The 22,527-nt window shown below is 40.2% G+C and overlaps 1 protein-coding gene across 1 annotated transcript in view; it reads left to right on the top strand.

The window, feature by feature from the left end:
- Window positions 1-22,527, top strand: part of MDGA1 (MAM domain containing glycosylphosphatidylinositol anchor 1) — a gene marked incomplete at its 5' end in the record, with an annotated part of 211,639 nt that overhangs the window by 60,889 nt on the left and 128,223 nt on the right. The window lies entirely within an intron of this gene.

The raw sequence follows: 22,527 nt of genomic DNA, 5'->3' as shown, positions 1-22,527 counted from the left end.
ACTAAGAACTGTATTAGCCTTTTTGGTTGCTGCTGCTGCACACTGCTGGTTCACTTTGAAGTGATCATCCACTAGTACTCCAAGGTCCCTCTCACAGTTACTGTTTCTGAACTATGTTTTGCTTAATCTGTACTTGTACCTTTGGATTTTCCTGCCTAGGTGTGAAACCTTGTTTTTATCCACATTAAATTTCATGTTGTTGGTTTTACAAGCAAGGTTTTACACCTAGGCAGGAAAAACCAAAGATACAAGTACAGATTAAGCAAAACGTAGTTCAGAAACAGTAACTGTGAGAGGGACCTTAGTTTGTGGCAACTCACACTCTCCCTGTTTCTAGCCTGATGCCTTAATCACCACACCAAACTGGCTCTCAAAGGGTTTACATAAAGTGTTTATTTTATAAACAAGAACAACTTCCATCAGTGACCAGAAAAATGAGGCATAACCATTTTAAACCTCATTATGTAAAGCCAGCCCAAACTAATTTCATTTGATATTTGATTGGTAGCATGCAGGCTTGAATTTTCAGTATTTCCAAGGCACAGATTATTAAGCCCATTTCTCCCCCAGAAATGTTCAGGAATACAATCAGTTTTGATTTGAAAATGTGCTGAAAAATCATTTGATGAGTGAGTTCCCTTCCTATGCTAAACATAATGTAGTTACTTTGATTTAGGTTCAGAGTAGGTATGGACAATTGAAATATCACATGTGGCCCTCATATAGTATGCTTTATCCAGAACCTCCCAAGAAAACATAATAACAGAATTGGAAGGGAGGTCTTCTAGTCCAACCCCCTGCTTAAGCAGGAAACCCTATACCAGGGGTGTCAAACTGCCGGCCCGTGGGCTGGAGCGTCACAGAGAAACCGTGCCCATCCCATTTTCGGCAATGGGAAAAAGTTCCGAGAGTCGCGAGTTTGACATGCCTGCCCTATACCATTTCAGACAGTCCATATGAGACTGCCAAATCAGATAGTCAAGATCAGCCTGCCAGTGTATAATTTTCAGCTACATAGGTTTTCACTGGGGGTTTTTTAAATTTCTTTTTGAGAAGATATGTTAAAATGCATGTTTCTGGCACTGCAAGTATTAACCAAGGAATAGCATTGCAGTTTGCTCTTTGTATTAACACCATTGTGTCACTAGACCCTCTTTAACCTTAAAAGGTTTTGAAAAATAGTGGAGTTCCATCTCTGATTTAGCATGTATATGAATTAATCCATTTTAATTCATAATGTCATCCATTGGGACATAGGAAACAAGCCTTTTCTGTTCCTGCCCAGTGACATCTCTCCAGAAATTCAAATGGCTCCCACCTGATGATGTTCAATAAATCTTTGAAACCCTCACTATTCCTTCAGGTCTTGGGTTAAAATGGGCGTGGAACATCCATAGAACTCTGTCTGATTAGATTTTTTTTCCCTGAACGTGCTTGGCTTCCTTTTTATTGTTCTGTTTTTCATTGATTTTAAAGTTGTAAGCTTCCTGGAGTCTTATGGAGTTGGGCAGCTTTAAATCACACAAATAAACCAATAAATCCATAGTTAATGCCTTACCAGATCATATAAGCCAACTATGGTTAAAAGGAATTGTTCCAGTTCAAATATTTCCCAGTAGATTCTGTTTTTCCTTCTAAAACAGAGGTCTTCAAACAGGGGTCTTCAAGCCTTTTATGACTTGTGGACTTCAACTCCCAGAATTCCTCAGCCAGGCATGCTGGCTGAGGAATTCTGGGAGTTGAAGTCCACAAGTCATAAAAGGGCCAAGTTTGAAGACCCCTGTTCTAAAATGTACCGTTCCGAAAGAGGCACATTATTTTCCAAAAGGGATTCTTATGGAAGAGGAACTGTTGTTGGGTTTTTTTATGTTCCAAATTCAGACCAGCCCTAAAACACACAGCCAGAGGGAAAGATGAAATATATCAAGGAACACCAGAATAGTTTTGGGCTAGAACTGGAATCCTATCCACAACTAGATAAAACTACATTATAGCACAAAATATGAGCCAGTTTAAAGAGTTTGCCACATACTTGATTTTATGGCATCAAAAATTAACAGAAGCAGCTGTGTGAACTCTTATGCAGTTTTGTGTCTGTTTTCAAGAGGAGCCTGGGGTTAACTTCAAGATATCTCATCCCTGTACTGCCTCCACCACAAGACCTTGTAGTTGTTCCTTGAGAGCCATCAACAAGATTTCTTTTCAGAACCCTTTTCGTTCTTAAAAATGAGCTTCATTATTTGGAGAACACAGCAATCACCTCCAGGGTCACCTGTGCCCCTCCTCACTCAACCAAGAACCTCTCATTTATCTCTTTCCTTCTCATAGTAGGTAGCTTGGCAATACAGAAGGGTGAGTGCGCTTGCTCTGGTTAATTGAACAGCTGCTCTCAAGCATGAGCAACTCATTAGCTCTCTGATTTGCTCTGGAATTCTAATATCCTTGGAAAGGGAAACCACGTGTTCACTGAAGGCTCCCTCATGAAAGCAGAAGGGTTTTTTTTGTTGTTTTTAATCGCATTTATATCCCGCCCTTCTCCGAAGACTCAGGGCAGCTTACAATCTAAGAAGCACAAATCAATGTGCTTAACAATAGTCTTCATTCTATGTATATGCCTGATTATTAGGGCTTTCGCCGCCCCCCAAGCGGCATTATTACAAAGTCAGCTTATTGCCCCCAACAATCTGGGTCCTCATTTTACCTACCTCGGAAGGATGGAAGGCTGAGTCAACCTTGAGCCTGGTGGGACTCGAACCTGCTCTAATTGCAGGCAGCTGGTGTTACTTAAGGAGGCATTAGCCCACTGCTCCACCAAGTTTTTCTTTGGTTTAGTGTTTCCAAATGAGAATCTGCTCAGAGAGAGAGAGAGAGTCATAGGTATATATTTGTATCTGTGCACACTTGTGACTTGCTTTTGAATTGATATGGCTTGGGAAAAGTCAGTTCTGGATGATAATTTGGTTGTTTTGCTGATTTGTTCCAAAGCTGAAGCTATAAAAAAATCAATACAGCAGATCTGATTAGATGTCAGAAACTGTTTCTCCGTTTCCCTTTTCTTCTTTTTCTTTTACACACACCTGCAAAGAGAGAGAGAGAGAGAGTAATCCTGCTATACTGTGAGATGGAGTGGATGGTGGCAAGCAAACTACTAATTAATTGTTGTTGATCATCAATATATTTTAAAATTCAAAAGAATAAAGAATCTTACATATTATTTTCAGAAATGAAGTAAGGATAGTATGTTCCTATCATTTCCCTAAGTATTTTATATAGGATATTTAAAATTATCCTCTTGGATTTTAATATGTATATCTAGTTCTGAATGGATGAAACACTTCTTTAAATATGTAAAAGGCAATTTTCTGACAAATCTAAGGTTAACTGCAGCTTCTTGCATAGAAAAAAAATAAAGCGATCTTCTTCTCCAATTAAGCAGGCAGCAATGCATTTATTTCACAGCTAGTCTGTTTTTCAAAATCCAGATTTTTCTACTTGGGTTTGATGACACGGTGGCAAGATACATATCATGCAATGCACAATGATACTTGCACTGTGTCAGATAGTAAATGCTGCACAAAGGTGTTACTTGGTGATCCTCAAGTTTATAGCTTTCTCTGAACATCTTTATTGACCCAAGAATCAAAAGGAGATGACATATCCTTTTAGTCTCTTTAGAACAAACCTTCTTTCTTTCTTTCTTTTTTGTACATCTTTTTCTAACTTTTAAGTAAGGATGGTTAGAAGCTGTATGCTGGGTCACATGCTTGGATATTTCTAATCAACCTACAAACAAGAGTCCCCCTTTTACAAACCTTACGATCACCTCTGACTGGAGTGCTGAAAACAGTTTCCACCATTTTTATGGGGAAGAGAGATCAAAACTGTGGCCTGTAAACATTACAAGGTCAAAAACAAAAACAAAATCCATTCATTTTGCAACCCTTTATCCCCAAATAAATGTTAATTGTTGCTATACTATGCTAGGGCATGGGCATGTCAGATATAATATGAAAATATTGCTTCCTTTAATGTAAAAGTGAAGGCATTTAATTTTCATTGCTCCTTTACTTTGCTCATACCAACACAGTAAAGCAACAGCAATACATCAGAAAGTGTCACAAAAACAACAGAATGAGGTTTCCCCCCCCCCAACTTCTTTACCTTGTGATCAGAAGCACTTTATCTTCCTCTGTATTGCTCATGATTTTTTTTGATGTATTGGGCGGGTGCCCAATACTGTTAGGAACATTTTCCTCTTATCTAACTGAATCTATTGAATTGCAATTGAATCTCATTGTTTGTTGTCTTGGCTTCTCAAACAGCCGTGACCAATTCTGGCCCATCTTTTCCACAGCAGCCTTCAGATACTCAAAGGCAGCATTCATGCTGCAGTCTTCTCCTGGTTAAACCTACCCAATCCTGCAACTAGTATGCAAAACTTTTTGTTTTTCTTCCGAGTCTTTTAGCATCCTGGTTGTTGCTTTATGGAATGTTTCAGTCTGTTAATGTCCTTACAAAAATGCATTGACCAGAACTGGAACACTATTGTAAATGCAGCCTGAGAAAGGCAAAAACTAAGCACATTGGTTTGTGCTTAAATTGTAAGCCGCCCTGAGTTTTCGGAGAAGGGCGGGATATAAATGGGATTAAAATAAAAAACAACAACAAAGAGGAGCAGTGACTTATTCCAATCTTGACAGTATACTTCTATTGATGCAGCCTATATTTCCATCTGCTTTCTTTGCAGATGTATCACACTATGGCTCATGTTCCCCTTGTGATCCATCAAGATGCCTAGATCCGTCTGCATATTTTGTTGCCTGATATGGTTCCCAATACCCTATACTCATGCCTTTGATTTTTTTTCTACCCAAATGTAGAATTTTGCATTAATCCCGAATGTAGTTTGTGGTTTCTGCCCATGTGTTCCAGTTCATCAAGATACTCCTGATTCTTAATACTGTCCTCCAAAGTCTTTGCTCTGTCCCTTATCTTAGTCTTCTACAAATCTGATAATTGCATTAATCTTGTCATTGATAAACATATTGAACAGCATAGCACCTAGAACTGAATCCTGAAGTAAACTACTTAACATTTCCTTCCTGCTTGATGCATTCATTAATATACACTTATTGAATACAAGTGTTCAACCAGCTCTGCATTCATCTTATGGTAGCATACTGGTTTTAACAGATATACTACATGTAAGTAAGTAGTAATGATATATCAATGTTGTTTTAACTATTGGTTGAGAATTGCCCAGTTTGATATAAGATGGGAAGCTATATACATTTTTTAAGTAAATAAATAAATCCAATCAACATTTTCCATCCTTCATGCTAGAATTTTGTTAGAGAAGTTGTTGAATGCTTTGCTGAAGTCAAGGTATATTATGACAACTTCAGTAACCCTTTCCTTTCAAATTCATGAATCTCTATTTCTTCCCTCTCCAAAGAAGGATGAAGAATACTTCCCACCAAACCATGTAATTTGTGTGTGTGTGTGTGTGTGTGTTTTCAAAACATGTATGTGTGTGTGTGTGTGTGTGTGTGTGTGTGTTTGTATACACACATGTATCAAACAGAGTGGCTAAAGGAGGAAATACTCATATTCATCTATGGTACAGTGGGACCAGTCCAATTCATGTGCTATAATTTCTCCAGGTAGGACTGAGTCTGATTTTCCCCCCACAAAAAATAAAATAATAATTGTTTCAGAGTAGTTTGTGGTTTTTAATAAAAGGGACATTAGATGAGACAAACTTTATTATAATGACAGGTTATCAAATGTGTATTGGGAATAGAGCCATTAGTGAAATTAAATGTGTCAGCCATCATAATGTATATTAAACTCGTGCCAGGCAGGTGAAATCAGATACGTTTTAAAGACAGTCTCAATCAGGCCTATGAAAAAGAAAGGAAGATGGCAAATAAATAGGAGCTGAACTAATATTTGTAGGGTATTTCATGGCATAGCTGATGCTACCTCTAAAAGTATCTTATTGTGTGACTTCCTTTTTTTTTTCAGACTGAGCTTTACCAGGTGTCAAGAGTGCCTTATTATTTCATCTTGTCATTAGAGTAGGGGGGGGGGGGAGATGAGGCTTCTGATGGATTAAGTTAAAGAAATGAAACCTCTCCAGTTCTCCAGATGTTTGTTGAAACACAGATGTATGGAAAAATTTTGAGGACATTCTAAGTGAGGGGAAGAAAATAACAAGGTTCTCAAAACAATAAGAAGATGTATACATGAACTAAGTGGACATCTGGGAGGTTTGGCTGGGAATGTCATTGTTACATGCTTTGGTTAGACATCTTGGGATTTTAGAGTTTTAGAGTTTCCTTCGCCTATACTATGTCATGTATTCAATAAACAGTAAGATCTTCAGAGATGAAAGAAATCCTGGACTTTATTTGGATACTTGAGCTGGAGGTTTACACCGGGATTTTGATCATAAAAACAGCACATCATGTGTGAGATATGTTCAAAGACATTAATAATTATTCCAACTTTATTATTCTGGCCCCTTTCTGCCAAAATATTGTAGTACCATTTTCTATAAGAAGCCACATACTTTAAACAGTGGATTATATGGATTTATAATAGTGGATTATCAGGAAAAAGTAGGAAAACAAGCAAATCAGCCACATAAAGTAGGACTCCTTTAGAAAGTACAGAACCAAATGTTGGTTGGAATTTATGAAGTGAAACTCAGAGGCCTCAGTATGTCACATCTTTCTTCCAAGCAACCAGCTCAGAATGTTATTGAAGGTATCAGTTTGGGCAGGGAAGTAAGATTCAAGTAGAAGGAATGAAGTGGTTGTGTTGAATGTCAAGGTCTGATGTGAATTCTCCTCACTCGGTAGAAGTCTCCTGTCACTTGAACTGGCAAAGTGTAAAACTAAGGGAAAACATTGGAGTGGGGCCATTTCAAAGGCCTCACAGATTCAGGTAGGCACCTAAAGGTATTATTTTGTTGCAAACAATACTGCACAAACCTGTCTATGAAGTCTCCAAAGTGTCACCAAACAAAAAAAGTCTTTAACTTTTAAGAATGAAGAGTTCATCATCAATCTATAATAGGGTTTCATTTATGGAAATCTGTATGTTGGCAATATTGGTAATAAAATGACTCTTTATTTTAAACAGCCAGTCTTTCTGATTTCAGGTATTTGATTGGTGAGACATTTAAGAACATGCCTCCATTTCAATACCATAATAGCCTATCTGCATATTACAGCGAAAAGGGATGCTAATGTTTCCATCCTTTTATAAAAGCCTAGTTATGCATTCCATCAGAAATCTAATAATAAGTGTCCCAAACCCTTTTTCAGTCCGCTAGAGCTATAAAATGGCACTGGTGCAACCAACGTTGATTTTTAGAGATAAAGCAAGCCCTATTCTCCTGAATTCCAAACAGATTTTCCTCTGTTTTGATTTCAAGGTTTCAAAGCTCCATGGGAAAAGTCCTCAGAAATATTGGCAAGGACAAAGAGTAGATTTATATTCATGAACTTTTGAGAACATGATTGTATCATATGGAAATAACATCTCACCCTCCTTCACTTGAATTGTAGTGAAATATTATGATACAAATGACATTCCCTTTACTGAATGTAATCTGAATGTAATCTGCTCTATCTCTTTTCTGAATCTTCTTTATATAAGAATTTTCTTACATTGAATTGGACCATTGATCCACTGAACCCAGTTTATAGGGACTAATACAGACCCTCCAGGACTTCAGCCTGAGTTTTCAAATACCTACTTGAAAATGCTGAGAATTTCCATTTAGGAAAATTCAATTACAATTATGTAGGAAAAGAGTAAATCTAAAGACTCATAAGAGAGATTATGAATGTGGAAAAGACTGGAGAAAAGCAGTGGTGTTAGAAAATAGAGGATGTGGCTTTTAGAAAACAAACTATGATTGTCAACCTATATATTGATATGTAAAAAAATATTTTGGTGTGTGTCTTTTAAGATTAAATTAACCACCCCTACCTCACGATCCACAGAAATAGCAACGGGTTGTGATTTGTCAACCTGGCTGGGAAATTCTGAAATTCCGTATACCCCCCCCCAAGTCAACGTTTTAAAATATGAATCAAATGCTTTGGCTATCTGTGTAGTAGGCAATTAGTTAATAAATTTTGATTGTCTTTCCAGTCAACCATGCCTCTAAAAATTATTATTCTGCCATGTGAACAAGTGTTCCATCTCCCTTGGTATCTGGCAGACCAGCTTGCAATGTTATATGTCAGACAAATAGTCATCTCCATCAATTTAACCTGCTATCCATGTAGCAAATGTAAGTCCTGAAATTGGGAATATGTAAGGGACAGTAAATAAGCACGAAACTCCATCATTGTAAATAGAACTAGGCCTAATTCTAGTTTTATTTGCACCTGAAACTCTCTCAGAATTCTGTTGGGTTGTTTTTTTTTCAAGCAAAAGCAGACTTTAATTGTCTGTTAATATTCTCATGTGTTTTATGGCTGAAAGGCTTTCCAGAAGTTTTAAGATAAATTTCTAATGATGCTGGTTCACAAAGTATGAGACCGCCACTGTGCTCCACAGTGTACAGCTTGTATTGATTACCTCTCTCCACTCAGATGAGATGACTTATTTGGTTCACTAGGTGTAGTCAGTGGGGTGCCTGATGTGGGTTAGGGGTTAAGCTTAGTAGGAATTAATAATGATGGAGATATTTATTTTCTTTTGCCATCCTTCCTCAGGCTATTATGATTGACTTCGCATGAACTATAGTAGCAAAAATAACTGTGTTTAATATAGCAAAAGGTGAAAATATGACATATGAAAGATGTAATCATATATACATAAGAGAGAATGTAAATTATACTGCACTACAGTTAAATTAAATCACATTTAATTTTTGCTCGGTTCTTGTCCCTTATGTCTTTAGTATTATCCACTTGTTGTAAACCATGATAGGTTATTTAAAACAGGGACAACCCTTGCACATTCCTCAGGAAAGCAAGGCAGAATTACAAATTATCATTTGAAAATAATTTATTTCCTTACATTATAACTTGAGTTTAGCTACTATTTTTCAGGTTTGGTTAATTAAAGATTAGGGCTGACACCTAGTATTATTTAATGAATTAATTCAATTTCTATAGCCGCCCCTCTCAGCCAAGTGGCTCTGTAATGTATGTGGTTAGAATAGTAACACAGATTATAAAAAATAGTCTGCATGAGGAGATTTTATCAAGGCAAAGACCACTTGGGACAATTTCTGTGATGAACAAGAACCTTAATAGGAAGCTACACTCTCGGTTATTTTTTAATTCTAATGAGCCATGACTGCTAGTGACCCACTGTTCTGGAGTTTCACCAATTACTGTTGTCCAAAGGGAGGGTTTTTTGCATAAGAATGATGTACAAATATGTTTGTGTATTCTCCTACTGTTACAATATTCTGAATATTTTGTTTTGAGCCCAAGTTATTATATGAAGAAGGCAGGGTTTCAGTTGTTTCTAGAACAGTTTCTGTGGATATTTTAAACAACATGCAACCCTTCCTTCCATTTTAACAGAAAGCAAAGGTCATATTATTAATTTATTATTATAGGATAGGTTCATATCCAGCTCTAAATGGCATATGCTCTGTCTCTGTAACCAGGATTAAACAATGCAAATAAATAACCAGTACTAATAATAAAAAATCCTAAGGCCTCACAAGAACAATCTCATATATAAATGAAAAATGCAAGGGGGACATCTCTGGTCCCCAAAGGCTTCTGGAGACAAGTGAATCTAGACGGCCATCCTGAATTCCAAAACAGTTGGAACCATTGTAACATACATACAGCCAAGTACTCCTGAAAACGTCATGGTGCTAACAGTATTATGAAGACTTCATGGCTACTGTATTTTCCGGCGTATAAGATGACTTTTTAACCCATAAAAATCGTCTCAAAAGTTGGGGGGTCGTCTTATACGCCGGGTCGTCTTATACGCCGGAAAATATTATTCACCTCTCTGATCTGCAGTCCCCGGCAACGCGCTTCAAAGCCGCCTCCTAGCCAGCATGTCGCCGCCAAACTTCCCAGCCCACACCGCGTCTAGGCACTGCAGCCGGGATGGGTCCAGTCCCGGTCAAGGACGCCGCGGAGCCTGCTGGCACCAGGCGAGACCTGGCAGAGTTGTCCTGCGCGCGCACGTGCGCTGGCCAGCTGCCGGGCATCAGTGTGTCAATCACTCATCGGATCGGGGGAGGGGACGGAATGGCTTGGAGCTGAGCTGCCGCTGTCGCCATCGCCACCGAGGTTCGGACGGGAGGGAGAAGCCTCCTCTTCGTGAGCCTCCCCTGCCTCCGAGCCAGGCCGGCGATCGCTGGAGAGACGGACGTGGCGTCGGACGGTCGGAAGAAGCAGCCGACGCGCAGAAGGCAGGCTCACGACGAGTCGAGGTGGGCCTGCGTCTGTGGCGTGCAGGGATGGCGGAGGTGGCTCCCGTAGCAAGGGAGGCGCGTCCATGGGGAGACGGGTGAGGCCCGTGCGGCGTGCTGTGAAGAGGGGCCCCGCTGAATGTCGCGCCCATAGGCCGCGACAGACAGTAGGAAGGGAGCACCTTTGCTCCTGCCGAGGCACCGCCTGACCCGCGCCGACCGGAAGAATCGCTTGCCTGGTCACAGAGTGCGGAACAGCAGTACTTGGCGCCCCTCTTGCCTGCAGACCATGCAGCGGCTCTCGCCAGCCAGCCTCGGCATGGCCGCCCCAAGCCCAGCTCTCTAGCGCGTCTTCCGGGCCCGCCTGGCCAACCGTCTCCTGGGCGGGGCTTGGCTCCAGACACGGCGGCTGCTCCGTCTGCAAATGCTTTCTCAAAGCCGAATCGCGCTTGGCCGTGCGGCTTCTGGCATGCTGTTTGCAGAGTCTGGCCTGGAAGAGCGCGTGGCTTTGCACCATTTGCATCAGACGGGGCTGAATCTGAATCGGGCTTGTGTCGGACACTTGGCAACTGGCATGTAAGTATTTTCCGGCGTATAAGACAAAAAACCTTGAAAATCTTGTCAAAAGTCAGGGGTCGTCTTATACGCCGGGTTGTCTTATATGCTGGAAAATACGGTATTCAGAAATTTTCAAATAGATGATAGATAGGTTTTAGATCACAGCTTAAACTTCATAACCGTACAGTAATGGCAGAAAAGTGGGATTCAGTCTACACGGGACTTCCTATGACAATGACTCTGAAGCTACAACTGGCCCAAATGGTGGTGGTCCATCTGTGAATTAAGGTGACAGATTCAGCTATCACCACCATTTAGGCCAGTTGTACTTTCAGAGTCATTTTCACAGACAACCATATGTAGTGCATATTAAAGTCAAAGTCAAAATTGAGCCTTGGTGGAGCAGTGGGCTAATGCCTCCTTAAGTAACACCAGCTGCCTGCAATTAGTGCAGGTTCGAGTCCCACCAGGCTCAAGGTTGACTCAGCCTTCCATCCTTCCGAGGTAGGTAAAATGAGGACCCAGATTGTTGGGGGCAATAAGCTGACTTTGTAATAATGCCGCTTGCGGGGGCGAAAGCACTAATAAGCAGGCATATACATAGAATGAAGGCTACTGCTAAGCACATTGATTTGTGCTTTAAATTGTAAGCTGCCCTGAGTCTTCGGAGAAGGGCGGGATGTAAATGGGATTAAAAAAAATACAGGAGGACACAGGCATAGGAGTCTCTATTGCACTTATATCCTGGTCCAAACCAGCTCACATTTTGTGCATCAACTGAAACTGGGCCAAGCTCCCAGTGGCCATGGCCTCTGCCTAACTGCTCTTAACAGAAACTCTGACTTCAGAAGGAACCCAAATTGCAGCCCTGATACTTTAGATGAACGTGGCCCTATCAGGAGACAAAACTGGAATCAGATTCAAGCTAGAACAGCTTGCCTTCAGAAGTTGTAAGTGCTTTGTCACTGAAGGCTTTTAAGAAACGACTGGACAGCCACCCATCTGAAATGGTATAGGGTCTCCTGCTTGAGAGGTTGGACTAGAACAGGGCTTTTCAACCTTTTCACCGATTGTACCACTTTTAGGATATGGCAATATTTGAGTACCACCTAGCAAGGTGTCAAAAACTTGATGACAAAAAAAACCCCAACGCCTGTTCAAAGTTGCAATTGCACTGAAATGACTTATGACCATTTTTCACACTTACGACCATTGCAGCATGCCCAGGGTCATGTGATTTATATTTGAATGCTTGGCAACTGATTCATATTTATGATGGTCACAGTGTCCCAGGGTCATGTGATCCCTTTTTGAAACCTTTTGACAAGCAAAGTCAATGGCAGGGCTGCTGGTGGCCAAGTGCTAAGGCAGGACTTCCCTCCCTCCCTCTCTGCCTTCCTCTTTCTCATGCCCACCTCCCCCCTTATTTTCTCTCTTCTATATATTATTCAAACAAGGAAAAGCCTCCAGAGACAGAAAAGACAAGCTGCTTAAAAGACTAGCTTAAAAAGGCACATTCCCCTTTAAAATTAAGCTAGAAAGGAAAGTTAAGTAGTGCAGCCAGCACTTAAGAAAAAATGTAGTAAGTATTGGCTGCTAAGGCAGCCTCCCCAAATGGCTCCATTCATAAGTAAAGGAATGCTACAGGCAAAATCCATTCAGGAGAAAAATACTTCAAAATCCCTTGCAGCAAAACTTACAGCTAACAATAGCAGAGCAATAGAAGCTAACACCAGCCATCAGCCATCAGCCAAATAGAAATTGCCAAACATTCCTTAAGAACACAAAGACCACATTGCACAAATCCCAGAACTTCAAAGTCACAAAAGCACATAAGAATCCTTCCACTCTCCACCTCCCTCCCTCCGTGTATCACCTCCAGCTGATGCTGCCTTTCTTCATTGCTACCTTTCTTAATTCCTCATGGAGGGCAACCCCTCCCCCGCTGCATTTCTTGCCTGTTTGTTGCTGCCAGCACAGCTGGCTGCCACAGAAGCTGTAGATTGGCTCATGGCTGGCCTGCTTGGCCTGCTTGATCTTCTCTCATCTCCTCTCCTCTCCTCCCTCCTCCCTTTTCTTTTCCTTTGGTACAGCTGGAGCTGACTCCACCTCCTCCCAAGGCTGCTTCTTTTTTTTTTCTCTCTCCCTCTCCCTCCTCCCAAGGCTGCTTCTTTTTTCTCTCTCCCACCCAAACTGCCTCATTTTATAGCCTCTCCTGTCTCCTCCCCCCCTCCTCCTCCTTTTTCATGGGGGAGGGTGAGCCAGAAGTGAGCCTGGGGCCTTTGCCTCGCCCCAGCCACTGTGCAGCTCTGGAGGACTCTCTCACAGTAAGTCCTTGCCTGCGCTGGCTCTTTCCCTCCCCCACTACACTTGGCTAGGCAGGGCTGCGTACCATCTGCCAAGTGCTAATGTACCACAAGTGGTACGCATGCCACCAGTTGAAAAGCCCTGGACTAGAAGACCTCCAGGTCCCTTTCAGCTCTATTCTGATTAATAGATTGATCAGTGACAAACAGAATTTCCAACTTTTAGGGGTTTGATCTGAGCTTATTTTGACACATTCGGGCCCTCATAGTCTTTATCCCCACTCCAGCCTTGGGTGACAATGTCCAAACAAGTAACATCAGCATGCATTCTATCAAGTATGATTTCAAGAAGATAAATACATATAAGGACACTGCAGTAGTTTCAGCAGTTCCTGAAACCCTGGGTTTGTTTCACTTTCCTACAAAGGCTAGAAAGCAGAGTTGAAAGAGGATTTTGAAGGTTTTATAAAAGATGGGACTACTGCATTTATAATGATTGTCTGAAGAATAATTTGGGGTTCCAACTTAAGCTGGGGTTGTGCAAGAATAAATAAAAATGAAATCCAGACAGCTATGAGGAAAGGAGAAATATTTATTCCCAAAGGCAAAAAAACACACACAGAGAAAACAGGATACAGAGACATTGTTTTATAGCAGAGTTTGTCCTGGGTGTGGAAGTGTATATGTGCTGATTCTAGAGTGACAGTTGAGGGGCGTTGATATGTGTAAGTACATGTCATCTGTGATATTTATTCTTGTGAAACTGCAATTCCACTGGGAGACCCTTTTAATTAACTCTCTTTGTGTTTACAGATTTTCTCCTTTGATATGTGGATAAGGTCTTATTGGTGGTTTGAGGAAATTTGAGTAAAAGATTCCCCACCCCCATTTGCTAGTTTTATTTGGTTAACTTAGTTTCAGCTTGACTGTCAGTTATCTAGCCAAGATGCTGATTCTCAGTCCATTGTGGATTCTGTTAATGTTGAAGATGGAGACAATATAAAGAATAAAATATATTTTGTTATAAAACTTCCCACATTACTTTTAAAAACACAAAACATGTTTGCCTGTAAAACATTGTGATAGAAACATATAGTACCATTGTGCTAGTTCTTGAGAAATAGCTATTTGCTCCATGCATCCATCCAATGCATCCAATGTATTTGTGACAGAGCTCAAGGTTGAACAAAGCCAGATTCCTTGTTTCCACAAGGCCCTTTTTCTCCATAATGTCTACTCTTGTGCAAACTATTTCCCATTGTGGGCACTAAAGCAAAATGCCGCACTGTTGCAGTAATGGCACCAGTGAACTGTCATGTGTGGTTCTGGGATACCCTACTTGTATCATCAGAGTGCTTCCCCAGGGGCAATTTTGTCATGGTAGATAACAAAGTAAGATAGACAGCTTTTCCAGGAGATCAACAAATAAGTATTGCCACAGCCAGTTTAGGAGGATAGTGACATGAAAAAATGATCATACAGAAGTAATAGCTTAATACCCTCTCCACGGTTACCTACCTAAAGCTGTCAGGTCACTCTGCTTAATAATAGACCTGGATTCACTAAAGACTCCACAATATTTATAAGTACATCAGGAACTTTCTATAAGCCTAAGAAGACATGGTATTGGTGGGGGGAAAAGTAAGATTACCTGACACAGTCCTTTGGAGATAATGCTACTTCCACAAAACATTTCACCCCAAGCAAATTACCCAGTGCTTCCATTTGCCGAGTAGATAACTATTTTGGCTTCCGTCAAAGTGATGGCAGAAACTGCCTTCCTACCACCATTACAGCCCTAACTGCAGCCAAGAAATCCAAGTCATGGGAAAATAAATGAAAATAACATTTGTGCTGATTAGGGAGTTCCATACTGGAGATATATATATACTGGAGATATATATATACTGGAGATATATATATACTGGAGATATATATATATATATACTGGAGAGAGAGAGATATATACTGGAGATAGATATATATACTGGATATATATATATACTGGAGATATATATATATATATATATATATATATATATATATATATATATATATATATATATATATATATATATAATGAAGATGTATTGGGGCAGCTTAATTGTGAGTCAAAACATAGTGGCTAATAAGAATTTAATGCAATATAGATAGATTTAATGGTAACAATCCTGCTGGGATTTCCTTTAACACTTCGTAGCATATGCATAATACATGACCTCTGGCCAATTACTTGCTGCGCTGTGAAATGGGAGACTGGGACTATGAGTGAAGAAACATTTAAGTGCAGGAGTTATTGCCAAACAGAGATACCCAGGAATTGGAGAAAGATGAAAAATTGCAGCAGCTAATTGGCTGTAAACAAAATGATGACATTTTGAAGCTCATTTCCAACAGTTTTCCACTGATAACTATCATTACTCATTTTTTTGTGTATGCATATCTTTATGAAAGCAAAAGGTTTATACCTTGGGATAAGCAGCTTTGTGATTTAATCTGCTTTTTTAGTGTCACCTACATGTAATTCTGGCTACGACAGAAAAACTTTATTGTACACTTTAGATTAGACTCTGTGAAGCCTCCCCTCTTCAGTCAAGCTGCTACAGGAAGGAAAAAGTCTTTGGTTTCTCATTCATTCCTCAGGACTCTAGATTTTCAGTTTGAGACACATTTCCCTAACTTTTCATCCATAGTCCTTAATTGTGTTTAAAGATAACCAGGATTTTGAACTGAAATATTTACTTTAAATGCAATAACAACAACAACCCTGCATAAGAGTTAACCTAAAGGGGAAAGGTGGGGAAACATTGTAAGATGGACCATGTAGTCCTGTGGTATTTTGAAACATGAGCCATGTTAATATCTGTGTTGGCCCCTAGTCTTTCAAGGTCTTCCCAAACCTGGCACTTAACACATGTATTGAGGTTATAACATCCAATAACTTCTTGTCAACCTAGGAGTTCTGGGAACTAGAACCCCAGTGTATGAGTAAGGCAGTGATTGGAGATGGCCAATCAATGACAAGGAAGAGCTTATTTCTAGAAAGTACGTTTCCTATCACTACTCTGACTAGAGTGAGAGGTCTTTAAAAAAAGAGTCTTTCCAGTTGCCCGTATAAATAGATTTATGTGATGAGCTATGTACATACATGGCTTTGGCTTGTCTGAAGCTGGTCATCTGGACTGAAAATAGTTGTCAAGGAGCCTGAGAAATCAAATGTCAGAATATATTTATCTACTGCCTGGGTAAACTAATAAATCCTCATTGGATCAGAATCTGTATGAAATCGAGATCAAACTATGGTCCAGATGGGGAATCTGGGAGGAGGAGGAGGAGGATATGGCCAGCTTGAGGAGCAGATTACAAGGTTTGAACAGAGGCCAGTTTCCTCTTTTCTCATGTCCATTGTTGTAGAAAGAGCCTGATAATTGGGGAGAGATATTTCCCTAAGCAGATCAAGCAGCTGTCAGAAGGCACAAAGCATTTAACCGTAGCCATTGTAGGAATGCTGCCTGGGGTTCAATCTTCATGTTTTCCATCTGTTGGGAACCAAGAAGGTGTGAAAGGGAAGCATCCTAGGTATTCGTAGTCCTGTGTGCTGCCTACAACAAGCTGACTATAGGAACATGGAGTCAAGCAATAATGTGATTAGCAATTCATTAAACTATTTTTTTTTTTAAAAAAGAATCACTTCTTCATCCAGTACAAAGTGAAGGTATTAGTGACCACAAGATCAATCAGGGGTTATTAAGTTAGAAGTTAGTCTCTTCCTCCTTCCCTCCCTCCCTTTCATTCATCTGCTGTTTCCCTCTATTCAAGATGTTAAACCAAATACCATAAGGTGAAAGAAGCAAAGCCAAGAGTTATGGAAGCTGCAGTACGAAGCTCAGTTTTTCACATCTGGATCCAATTAAGTTAGTCATTGTTGAGTCAGGCCTAACCCCGAAGACTGCGTATAAAAATACTTGCTATTTCAACATGATTCTGGTGACAAATTGCATCTCTGCCAAAGACATTTCAGTAAATCTGATTGATCCACTTGATCCGTTTTCTTCTATTCCTGCAACTTTCTGGAATTGTCCAGAATTGTCCAGAAAGTGCAGTCGTATGTATTAAGTGAAAATTCCATGTTCAAGGTTAATTTCTATTTAGATTTTCAGAAAGTTCTACACACACTGAATGCTTATTATATATAAGCTGATATTTGCTTCCCCGAGAGACATTTTGGTTGCTTGTTTAGGAAATTGAAGATGAGCCACACAATCCTTGATGTGAATCAGCAAGTTAATTCTTATGCTTGTTCTCATGCCAGCTTCTTCCATAGAGATTACTTCATCTTTGCTACTGGATAATTAGGAGACCAAGTCCAGAGCAATTTCTTCATACCCTTGTTGTGTTCCCATGGCATCATAAAAAGTCTGTTTCTTATCACTAAGATGAGAAGGGAACTATTTCTGGCATTTTCCCATCCTCTCCAAATCTATTCCTGAGGACTATCCAGATCTCTGAATAATATATGCTGGTAAATATCCTAGCTCTGGAAGATTACAAAGTTCTGTGACTGTAGGCACATGGGGTTCCCCAACCAAACCATAGGAAATAGTGACCTTCCTCATAACAACAATAGCCATTGGAAATAAAATCTATCTGTCATCTGCTCACTGGTCAGTGATTCATTAAACCCTGCAATAAATGATATTTTTGAGTTGTATTGCTTTACTTTTTGATACTGTGATCTTAACCTTCTTCCCCTCCAATAGCTTTTGCTTTACCTGCAGCAATAGCTGGTTTAACTTTCAATTACTCTGTGAAAAGAGAACCAAATGAACAGATGTGATGGGGTTGCTCAAGCAGCTGGTAGCAGGCTGTGAAGTTTTTCTTTTCCAGAATGCTACTTTGAATTTAAGCCAATGCCATAATAACAAAAGTCATTCCAAGCTGATAGCTGTTCAGTAGGATGTGCGAAAATATTAAGGGTCCAAAGGGCTCTGTGCAATTCCTATTGGGCAACTATATGCCACATGAAAATCAGAGCCAGGAATAGCATTTTCACTATCACTGGGTGGAAAGGTTTTCTAAGTTGGCTCATCTTTGACAAATACAAGTGTTACTGCCTACCTTTTAAACTTTTCTGAATAATCTGCACTATAATGTCAAGGAGGATGAAGTAGGAGGAGGACATAATGTATATAGGGACTTTATAGCTGCAAAGAACAATGTCATGTAGTGGTGATTATTCATGCAATCAAGGAGTTGCATGGTATTCTGAATGATTTACATTCATTATAGGCAACAACTGCATTTCTTAATAATTGACACACAGCAATTTAATCTACAAATTCTATGGCAATCAAAGGCTTGTATACACAAGTAACTTGCGGTACGTGATGCATCCATCACACTCCTTTAATCCCAGTACTACGGGTAGCAGTTAAGACCTGTTTGTACCTATCTGTGAAAAATCCTTTGACAATATTATCACCACCATCACCACCATCATTAAAACCTGTCCTCCATTTTTTAAAAGTTTCTCTTGTTTAAAAAAAGAGTTTTGTGGGTGTTTTGGGGGGTGGGGGAGGGCAGTGTACTGTATTTCACCTTAGTTTGTTGTTGGGAGTTGGCCGAGAGATTTGTTTATGGTTAGGCAATAGCACTTAGACTTATATACCACTTCACAGTGCTTTCCAGCCCTCTCTAAGTGGTTTACAGAGTCAGCATATTACCCCCCAACAATCTGGGTCCTCATTTTACCGACCTCGGAAAGATGGAAGGCTGAGTAAAACCTTGAGCCGGTGAGAATTGAACTGTTGAACTGCTGGCAGCCAGGAGTCAGGATAAGTAGTCTGCAATATTGCATTCTAACCACTGCACCACCACGGCTCTACATATATACATATACATATACATATAAAATATCATATTGGCATAAGTATTCCAACCGTTTGCAACAACACTTGAAATTTAGCTCATGTGCCTCCCATTTCTCTTGATCGTTGCTAACATCTTCCTACACTTTGATTGGAGCCGACCTGTGGTAAATTAAATTCATTGGACATGATTTGGAAAGGCACACACCTCTCTATAGAAGGCCTCTAAGCTGACAATGTATTCTGTAGCACAGCAAAAGCCATGAGGTCAAAGGAACTACTGCAGAGGTCAGAGACAGACAGGATTATTGCAAGGCACAGATCTGGGGAAGGCTGCAGTAAAATTTCTGCTGCACTGAAGGTTCCTAAGAGCACAGTGGCCTCCATAACTCTCAAATGGAAGATGTTTGGCACAACCAGGACTCTTCCAAGATCTGGTCACCTGGTCAAACTGAGCAATCGATGGAGAAGAGCCTTAGTAAGAGATGTGACCAAAAACTCAATGGTCATTCTGACTGAACCCCAGGGATCCTGTATGGAGATCAGACAGAGTTCCAGAAGGAGAACCATCACTGCAGCCTTCCACCGATCTGGGCTTTATGGCAGAGTGGCTAAGCCAGAGGTCCCCAACCTTTTGGGCACCAGGAAAAGGTTTTTCCACAGACCGGAGGGTGCATGGTTTTGTGTGCTGCCTGCATCCTATGGATGGGGCTTTGCTTGTTTGTGTGGACCAGTTGCTGGCATGCCGCGACCTAATACTGGTCCACAGACCAGATGTTGGGGACCCCTGGGTTAGACAGAAATCTCTCCTCAGTGCAAAACACATGAAAGCCTTCTTGGAGTTTGCAAAAAAGCACCTGAGGGACTCTCAGTCTGTGAGGAATAAGATTCTCTGGTCTGATGAAACCAAGATTGAACTGTTTGGCCTCAATTCTAAATGTTATGTCTGGAGGAAACCAGGCATCCCCCATCACTTGCCCAATATCATCCCAACAATGAAGCATGGTGGTGGCATTATCATTGTCTGGGGGTGTTTTCAGCAGCAGGGACTGGGAGAGGGAAGGCTGAATGGAGCAAACTACAGGGATATCCTCGATGAAAACCTATTCCACAGCACTCAGGGCCCCAGACTGGGCTGAAGGTTTACTTTCCAATATAACAGTGATCCCAAGCACACAGCCAAGACAACACAGAAATGGCTTGGGGACAACTCTGTAAATGCCCTAGAGTGGCCCAGCCTGACTTAAATCCTATGGAAGATCTCTGGAGGGATGTTGACTGAGCTTGAGAGGATTTGCAAGGAAGCATGGCAGAAAGTCCCACAATCGAGGTGTGCAAAGTTTGTTGCATCATACCTCAAAAGACTCAAGGCTGTAATTGCTTTCACTTTGTCATTATAGGATACTGTGTGTAAATTAATGAGAGGGGAAAAATGAATTTCAACAACTGTAGAATCAGGCTGCAGCATAACAAAAGTGATAAAAGTGAAGGGGGTCTGAATACTTTCTGAGCTGCAAAACTATAGAGAGAGATTGTGTGAGTTAATTTTTATTAAAACTTTAAAAACTAATACAAAGTAATGTAAAGTAAGAAATAAAAAGCAAAGAGGAAGAAAAAAGTACATGAAAGAAAAAAGAAAAAGAAATGAGAAAAGAAAAAAAGATGCTAAGAAGTGGCTTCTGATAATCTTCACAGCAGTTATTAAATACAATTATACTTTTAACATCTCTCTCTAAAGTTACATCATTACACTCTTCTTTTTATAATCTATCTTGTCTAATCATCAAAGCCATAAACCACAACTTTTTTTTCAAAGCTCTTCGGCTTTGAAACGGAGATGAGCACCGGCCCCTAGAGTTGGAAACGACTAGCACGCATGTGCCGGGGAACCTTTACCTTTACCTTAAATAATCTGTAACAGGAGATTATCTTCCTCTGATTCAGTCTTCTCATGGAATTATCTTCCTTTAAATGTTGAAAAACTTATCTGAAAGTGCCCTTTCTGAAACAGTTTCCCCGTCAGAAACTAAAGCCATCAGAGTGTCATGAATAGTTGAAAACAAGTTCTTGAGGATAAAAGTATCCCCTACTTAAAAGCCAGTGCATCTTAAAATGTGTGGAGTAACTTGTGCTCGATGTACTATGATTAGTGAACCAGTTAATTCACGTTAATTAGTAACCACCAACTCCTCCCCAACTCAAAGGTTGACTCAGCAAAGGTTGACTCAGCCTTCCATCCTTCCGAGGTAGGTAAAATGAGGACCCAGATTGTTGGGGGCAATTAAGCTGACTTTTTTAATAATGCCGCTGGGGGTGTGTGTGAAAGCCCTAATAAGCAGGCATATACATAGAATGAAGGCTACTGCTAAGCTTGTAAGCCGCCCTGAGTCTTCGGAGAAGGGCGGGATATAAATGGAATTAAAATAAATTAAAAAATAAAAAAAACTCTTTATTGCTGCCTGCCCAATGCAGTTTTTCTTAGCAGGAAGCATCTAGAAGATACAGGTAGTCCTCAGCTTACAACCAAAATTGACCCCAAACTTTCTGTTGTTAAGTGAGACATTTGTTAAATGAGTTTTGCCCCATTTTATGACCTTCCTTGCCCTAGTTGTTAAGTGGACCACCACAATAGTGAAAATAGTAACATGGTTGTTAAGTGAGTCTGGCTTCCCCATTGACTTTGCTTGTCAGAAGATTGCAAAAGGTGATCACATGACCTTGGGACACAGCAACGGTCATAAGTATGAACCAGTTGTCAAGCCTCTGAATTTTGATCACATGCCCATGGGGAAGCAGCAATGGTCATAAGTGTGAAAAATGGTCATAAGTCACTTTTTACAGTGAAGTTGTAAATTTGAATGGTCACTAAATGAGCTGTTGTAAGTTGAGGACTACTGATCCTGCACTGATCCTGGAGCTACAGAAAATGTTATAGAAATTAAAAAATTCCATTATTTTCCGAATAATACAGGCACTTTTTTCCCAAAGGCTCACTCTGATGGTGACATATTTATTAAAATTGTAATAGGTTAATAGTAAATGTTATATTTAATACGGTAAGATTAAAATAGCATCTGACATCTTAGATACTTGTGTTTATGTGTGCACCCATGTATCCAGAATCTGATAGGATTGCCAAAATTGAAGTGATTTCACCATTCTCAAATGATGATGATGATTTAGATTTTTAGATTTTATTAGATTTATATACCGCCCTTTCCCGAAGGACTCAGGGCGGTTTACAGGGCATTTTAAAATGATGAAGATAATAGAGTTGGAAGGGACCTTGGAGGTCATCTAGTCGTATAGGAAACCCTATACCATTTCAGACAAATGGCTGTCCAGTCTCTTCTTTAAAACTTCCAGTGTTGGAGCATTCACA

Source organism: Vipera ursinii, assembly GCF_947247035.1.
Source record: "Vipera ursinii genome assembly, chromosome: 1".
Taxonomy (NCBI): Eukaryota; Metazoa; Chordata; class Lepidosauria; order Squamata; family Viperidae; genus Vipera; species Vipera ursinii.
Note: the sequence above shows the minus strand (reverse complement) of the source record. Positions and strands in the feature narration are given on the sequence as shown.